This window comes from Rattus norvegicus, chromosome 4 (genome assembly GCF_021556685.1).
Source record: "Rattus norvegicus strain SHRSP/BbbUtx chromosome 4, alternate assembly SHRSP_T2T, whole genome shotgun sequence".
Lineage (NCBI taxonomy): Eukaryota > Metazoa > Chordata > Mammalia > Rodentia > Muridae > Rattus > Rattus norvegicus.
Genome location: NC_141537.1, coordinates 118825827 through 118833176, shown reverse-complemented (window position 1 = coordinate 118833176; position 7350 = coordinate 118825827). Strand labels below are relative to the sequence as shown.

General features: G+C 41.5%; 1 long non-coding RNA gene across 2 annotated transcripts; it reads right to left on the bottom strand.

Annotated features, from left to right (window-relative positions):
• Positions 1 to 4129: 4129 nt before the first annotated feature.
• Positions 4130 to 6232, bottom strand: Smokxl-ps3 (sperm motility kinase X like, pseudogene 3). 2 transcript variants are annotated; one of them, XR_015687247.1, is made up of 3 exons: positions 6049 to 6232; positions 4867 to 5079; positions 4130 to 4353 (listed from the first exon to the last, which is right to left on the bottom strand). It is a non-coding gene; the product is annotated as a sperm motility kinase X like, pseudogene 3 (long non-coding RNA). The 2 variants fall into 2 exon arrangements; XR_015687248.1 differs by having other exon boundaries at positions 4158 to 4353; positions 4992 to 5079.
• Positions 6233 to 7350: the final 1118 nt, after the last annotated feature.

The following is a 7350-nucleotide window of genomic DNA, read 5'->3' as shown; positions in this document are numbered from 1 at the left end:
GTCTCAGCTATTGGCTCAAAAAGACTGTGCCAGTTTGAGGTGTCCGCTCAAGAAGTGTGGACCTTATCAATCATTGGTACATGAATCCTAGCAGTCATGTCCTATTGATCCACCTCTGAGAGATTCTTACAGTCTTTTTTATGTATAGGCTCCTCCTACTTATCAGTTACAGAGCAGAAAGTTGTGCCTGTCTTATGTTGCCATCTGAAAACACACTCATTATGCTGAGAGTGAGTCATTATGCTGACTCTCATTATAGATTATTTAGGTAATTCAAATGTATAGATATCAAGCATGATTTCTGATTTTTATTCCTTGCACCTCATCTCCCATGATCTGCACTGTATCATATAAAGCATCAATTCTTTATTGTAGCCATCCATCCAAATCCTCATGTGTGCTCAGGGCATTGGTTACATTCTCTGCAGGATGAGTAACAAAACTAGCAGTTTGTACCTCTTGGGCTAAAGCTAAGGCAGAAGTAGTAGCACTGGCTATAAGAGTTATGAGAACAGGAACACCAGCAATGATCTGCCCAATCATACACTTACTTCTTGTCAGAGTGTGATCTACTTCTTCGAATATTTGTTGCCTTTTTTCAGAATACCAGGGTTCAGATAAATTTACAGGAATCATAATAAAAGCTGGTCAATGTGCTCCCATTTCAGTTTGATCATCATACAAGTGCAGAAACACAATTATGCAAGAGAAAAACACTGAACTCATCATATCCAATAACAAAGGTAATGTTCCCAATTATTAAAGTATTAGGTGGGATAAGGCAGGATGTTACATTTACCTCAACCACAGAATCTGTTCTATTTTTATTCTGCTTTGTTCAGGGCTTTGGCTCAACCCTATCCCTTGTAGTTGAGTCATAGTGGCCTGTTTAGGCCAGGTACCCAGCCAGCAATCAGCATCAATGCCAGACACATCAGCATCAGTATATAAAAGACCAGAAAACATTTTCCCATTAATTTTTAAAATAATCTCTGGGTGTTGAGAAGAAATAGTCTGCACTCAATAGGCATCAGAGGATCTAAAACCAGAATTCCCCCTGTATTTTATTTTTTTGTCTATTTTATGTATCTATTATGGTTATGAAGAATAATTGAACTATTCTCTGCCCTAGTTGCAGTACAGACATCTTCTCTGGACTGGAAATCATAATTTTTTTTCTCATCCACAATCTGAGTCAATCATCCCTAGGGCTACTATCATCTCCTTCATTTGGTACTGCTTCTACAGAATAATAATCTTACTGCTCCCTGAGAGATAGGACCATAGACACCAGTAGTCAATGCTAACATGTCTATTTCAGGTGTCAACGTTGAATAGGTAGGGACTGAGGTCCAATTCTGAGCTTCTGGGTGTTACAACAGAAGTCTTGAATGGATTGCCATGTTGTGGGACATACTGTTTTACCCCCATAACATCGATCCATTACCTGGGGCTGCCTCCTCCTCCTGTTTCCCAAAGTAGAATGTTACCCAACTTCTCTCTTAGGTTTGCACTCTTTAGCCCAATGTTTTTCTCTTTTACAACAGGACACAAGCCTGGATCTTTTATGTGAGCAATATTAGACTTCACATTATCACTCCTCTCTGAACATTCCTTTATTTGATGCTCCATTCTTTTACATCCAAAACAACTCCCTGGAGGTCCAGGATGTCTATGAAATATTTGAGGCCTTTGTTGCTGAAAGAAATTTTGTTTAATAATTTTCCCCTGCAAGGCAGCAGCCATAATCAATGCTTGAGAATAGAATCATCCTATATTCATGCATAAACAAATATATTCAGAAATATCTCCATTCTTTGCTGCTTGATAAGCAGGGTTTACCGTTACATAGCCTATGTGCTTTACTAGTAAAAGGCCAGCATCAGAATCATGAAAAAAAGGCCAGCAGGTTTCAAGAGTCAATCCACAAATTCTTGAAAAGGCTCATCTTGCCCTTGTCTTATTTTTGATAAGTCTTGATGAAGCATCCAATTGTAGGTAAAGTATCCCAAGTTTTATGCTCAGCAGTGCTAATCTGTGCACTGACTCCAGGATTCTACATCAACTGCTGGGATATCTCTGTTTATTGTCCTTCTCCGGCCAGCATTTTATAATTTACTCCAGCATCATTAACATGGGCATTCAATCTAGCAGGTCTTTGACAATGTTCGGCAATTCTATTTTCCAAAATAAATTATCCCCTCTACTTAAGCAAGCTTTAGCCAGCTGTTTCCAATTAGCTTCTATAACTCAACCAAGTATAGCCATAGTAAAATGAGCAGTATGGTCATATTGGGCTCATGTAGCTTTGAATTCCTTCAGTTGTTTAGGTTGTTGAATTCCAACAAGATGGTCCTGTGTATCCTGTTATTCAAATTCAGGACACTGTAAATTGTAGTGGGGAGGTGCTGATACTAAGGTCCGGTTCCCTAATTGGTTCTTGATTTTGTCAATAAAGAAGGCATGTTGCTAATTGTTGGACAGAAGTACAGGTGGGACTTCCGAGTCCCAGGAGGAAAAAGGAGACAGGGAATAAGAGGGGCTTTTCTGCTATGCCTTGGAGGGAAAAGGACACTGCAATCATGTAAGGCTTCAGGGACAGTTAGGGCCAGCAGCCTCTGATATGGGTGGGTGGCCAAGGATGTGGAGGAGAGACAGGAATAATTAATTAATGTGGGCATAACTTTCCAGTCAGTAGATTCTACACCAAGCAATTGTGCCAGGAAAGGCAAACTGTAAAGTGATAAGCTGAGTGTGTGATTTTTATTCATGGATTTAGAGGTCTCGGGTGGGGCTGGTAATGAGATTCCTCCTGGGGCAAGGGTCATGGGAGTGGGCTAGTGGAGTGGTCGACTACCAGAGCAAGGGAGTTAGAGAGAGAGAAGCCAGGTCAGTGCTGATGACTTGGTGGACCAAAGCCAGGAGGAACAAAAGGAAGCCTGTAGAGGCCAAAGCTCAGTCGCAGCTCCCAGACAAAGTTGGAAACATGTATTTTAAAATTACACACAATAGTAAATTAAATCCTTGTATATCCTTTCCTTGATCTAGATCACACAGCGGTGATCTGCAATCGGGACATAAGTTTTTCTCGAAGGTAAAGGCCTTTCCCCCATTCTTAGGAAGGATCCTGTCTCTTTGTAGGTGGATCTAGACCTGCTATAATACTAGGTGTGATAATATCCTCCCCTGCCTCCTTTCCTCAACTTGTAACTTCCCTATTTTTTTTACTTTAAATGCATAAGACCTTGTGTGGATTCTTGAAGTTGCTCCTTCTGTTTACCTTTATTCTTCTGTCTGCAGGTTACTCAAAAGCCTGTAAGGTCAATCCTCATTATGATATCTCACAACTTCTTCCTCTAAGTCTTCTTCCTCAGGATCAAGAGGCTACTCTTTCAGTGTTGTTGTAGTTCAGTATTGTTGTCCTCATAAACAGGAGGGGCAGGAGGCTTGGCAGCACTATCTTTAATGTACTTAGCAATGATCACTGCTAGAGGATCTACCACCGCTTGGAACCGTTTCGTTGTCATTTCTAGTATCCAGGCTGTCCTCAGTTAAATCCCACAAGCTAAAAATGTTCACAGGGATTTTCTCAGGGCCCTGGGTATCATAATGATCATGCACGTTTTGTCCAAGGTTTAGGTTTCTAAATTTATGGTCCCCTCTTCAGGACACCAAGGACATACCTCCTCCACAAAATCTAATAACTTTAGCAACTGCTGCTGGCTTACCTTAACTTCCCATACTGTAAGCATATCTCTGAGCACATATACAAAAAGCAAGCAACTCTGTCCCTGTCCTATTTTTCTTGTTTCTTATCTAACTTTTTTCTTTCTCTTTTTTCTATGTCTTTTTGATTTTCCTAGGTCCCTTATCTTTTTCAAGCTCCCTTATCTAAGTTTTCCTATGAATTATACTTCCCAAAATTACTCACTACTGCCAACAATTCCACTTTTCCCTAAGCACTTCACTTCCAGCAGTATCCTTTAGTGCATTTCCCATAGTTGAGCCTTCACATTGGGTACCACTTGCTGGAGACAACCTGTCAGTCAACACAAAAATCACAGCTGAGAGAGTGAGGATAATTATAGGAAAGGGAAAAAGAAAATGAAAGAAACAGATATGGGCGGGCTGCAGGTCAAGACCACGACAACAGTGGATGTATTTTAAGTGTCTTTTAAAGGCAAGCAACATAAAACATGACCATTCTGGAACAATGAGTACAAATTATTATGTGGCAAGTTTATGGTACACAGTATCTATATTTGACTAAGACCATTTTCTTCAGGCTTGGAGAGTCTCTCAAGGACATATGCTTAAGAAGAGGAACTTGGCAGGATATATCACACATCTTACCTAAAAACAAAGACAGATGTCAGCAAATGCACTCATGATTAATTATAAGGAAGAAGTCAGCTAAAGTTAACTCTAGATGTGCTCCCCACACATCTGCCCACCCTAAAAATGAAGAATACCCTTAAACTCCAGACATTGATGGGGTAGTTCTTGTATTCCTTCCTTTGAAGGAGTTCTGGAGCACAGTAGGACAGCATGCCACAGAAATCAAATCCACCAACTTCTGTCCAGGAATGACTTTAGCAACCAGGCCAAAATCAAACAACTTGGCATTCCCAGTCAGTCAATCAAAATGTTGCTGGCCTTTATGTCTCTATGGGCAATGTGGTTATCATGACAATACTGCACCCCATGAAGTATCTGGGCAAACATCCTTCAACCCTCGCTGTCTTCTTAAAGACCCATATTCCTGGATGCTGTCTAGAAGCTCTCCCTCTGAGTTATGCTACCTGGACAAGGTGAAACACCTTGATAATACTAGGATGGGTAAGGGATTTCATAATGCTGACTTGCCTGCTGATAAGTGAGGCATACTTTGTGGTGTTCATGACAAGTTTTACAGCCACAGAAGTCAGTGTGGGAACATGGTAGGTTAGTTTGACCAATAAACAGGTTCCTGTGCCCAGGGTTGTCATCACCTTATAGTCAGTAGTGAAGTTCTCCTCAATAGAATAGCAGGCCTCCAGGTCCTGTTCTATGATCAGGCCTTCCTTGATAGGAACCCAACTTGATATTAGGGAAAGAAAAACATTTAAAATCAGACCCAAGTATATGTTTATAATTACAGATTCCTACATCAAAATGACAAGAAAAAAGTCAGATACTAGGTAGTCAGACACTTTGAATGCTTGAGAAGTGAAGAACAAAGCGTCTTCCAAAGCAGTAGACACAAAATATGACATAGATCAGGCTGATAGGAACCAACAGCAAACTGAAAGAACAACACAAAGGATTTCACACCGTAATTGCTGCTCAATGGACTGAAACACCATCCCCTCACCTCATTTCAGCATGCATTGTGAACAAAGACACCAAGAAAGTCAGTTTCGAGGGAAATTAATAAGACTACAGACGCTGGAAAACCTACAGTGTCCAGGCTGGGCGCTGACTCTGGAGTCCAGAAGTTCTGTTACTCCTGCAGAGGGCCTGCATTTGTTTCTTAGGACCCAAGTCAGGGCCCACAACTGCCCTAACTCCAGCTCCAGGAGATCCTATACCTTTGGCCTCTAAGGGCACCCATATAGCACACTCACAGGCACTACAGGTTAAAACAGTGATAAAAATCTATGTAATTTATTTATATGACCTCTGAAAGTCAGAAGAGGGCATTAGATTCCCCAGAAGTTGAACGACAGGCAGTGGTAGTGAGCGTTTGATATCTTTAAAAAACCCAATTATGTGAATATGTTAGTTTTAATTCCAAGTGTCAGATAAAAGTCTCTCAACCATCTGTCACTCTAGTTCTAGAGAGTCTGACCCCTCTTCTGACTTCCCCAAAAGGCACCAGGGACATGGTGCTCAGACATACATGGAGATAAAATATACACATGAAATGAAAACAATAAAATAACTTAACAAACATAACCTAAAACTTAATAAAAAGCAAAATGGAAGATAATAAGGAACACGGAAGAGTAAGCACAAGAATCAAGCCAGCAAACCCACAAACCAAACCAAAAAGCAAATCAAAGTCACCTGGGTGGAGAGAAACCTCTCTATGTCAGGGTCCAACATCTTCAGAAAGTCCAAGTGTAATCTCTCAGCAGCACTGAACTCCAATTGCTTTCCAACCAACCAACAGCTTCTGTACTCTCAGGACCACAGGCAGCCTCAGCCAGAGTGTATGTGGACAGGTGTCTGTCATTCCTCACCATGGTTCCTTGTGAGGTCAGAGCAAGCAATTGTGGCTGGGAACATCCCACTGGTTTTCCTCCCTTTCTGTCTCCAAGGCAGGAAGACTGGTCTTGGTGAGTGAGATAGTAGGGGGCTGGTTACACTCAAATGTCTATCCCCAGGGTTGCTCAGTGATCTACTCCGTCCTGGGAGGCCCACTGTCCAAGGTCCATAATTTTTCCCTAAACAGCACCACTTGGTGGAAACATTCAAACATGACTCTCTATGGAACTTTCGACACACAAACTTTAACAAGGACTCTTTCCTTGTTAATAAAAAAACAAGGAATTGTAAGAAAGACAATGGGCTCCAAAGCTCTGACTACATTGGTAGTTGTGACAAAATACTGTTTTACATGGCACCCTAGGGCATGAGACTAACATCTGTGGGGCAGAGAGGAAGATGACACCATTCTATTATATCTGAGATTTCTCACCCAAGCCTAGGGTCCAAAGTAGGCTGATATGTTCAAAATGATCAAGAAAACACCTGGTAGCCAGGATCCTAAAAACTACAGATGTGGGAGATGGAGCACTTTCCTGGTACTCTAGACCCTTCTGCTCTCAAACGCAACTCTTTAGTTTGTCCTTACAAATAACAGAAATTGTTTGCTTATGCATCTGGATGTTGACAAGGCAAGAGCAAGAGACCAACAGATTGATTGTATTAACAGGGCTGCTTTCTAATTCCAACTGATACTGTGTATGTATTCCCAGACGATCAAGAGAATCAATCTATCAAGCCCTTTCTAAAGGCCACATGTTCTGTTCTGTAGCAAGTCTCTAGAGCTTGTGAGGCCACAAACCTTACTACTACTGTTGTATGGGGTTAAAGTTTGCAGAGGGAGTTGTCAGAACACACACACACACACACACACACACACACACACACACACACACACACACACAAACCACACATGTAAACATGATCAACTCAGCTGTGCCAACCTGACGAGAGCCCTCCAGGATCAGCTGACAGACATGAGACAAAGTGAAAGTCAGGAGAATCCCATAAAGATGAGCCCACGGTAGTTATAAAATTTATGAGAGTGGAGGCAGGAGGATCAGCAGTTGAAGTCATCTTTGGCTACACAGTGATGAGGAG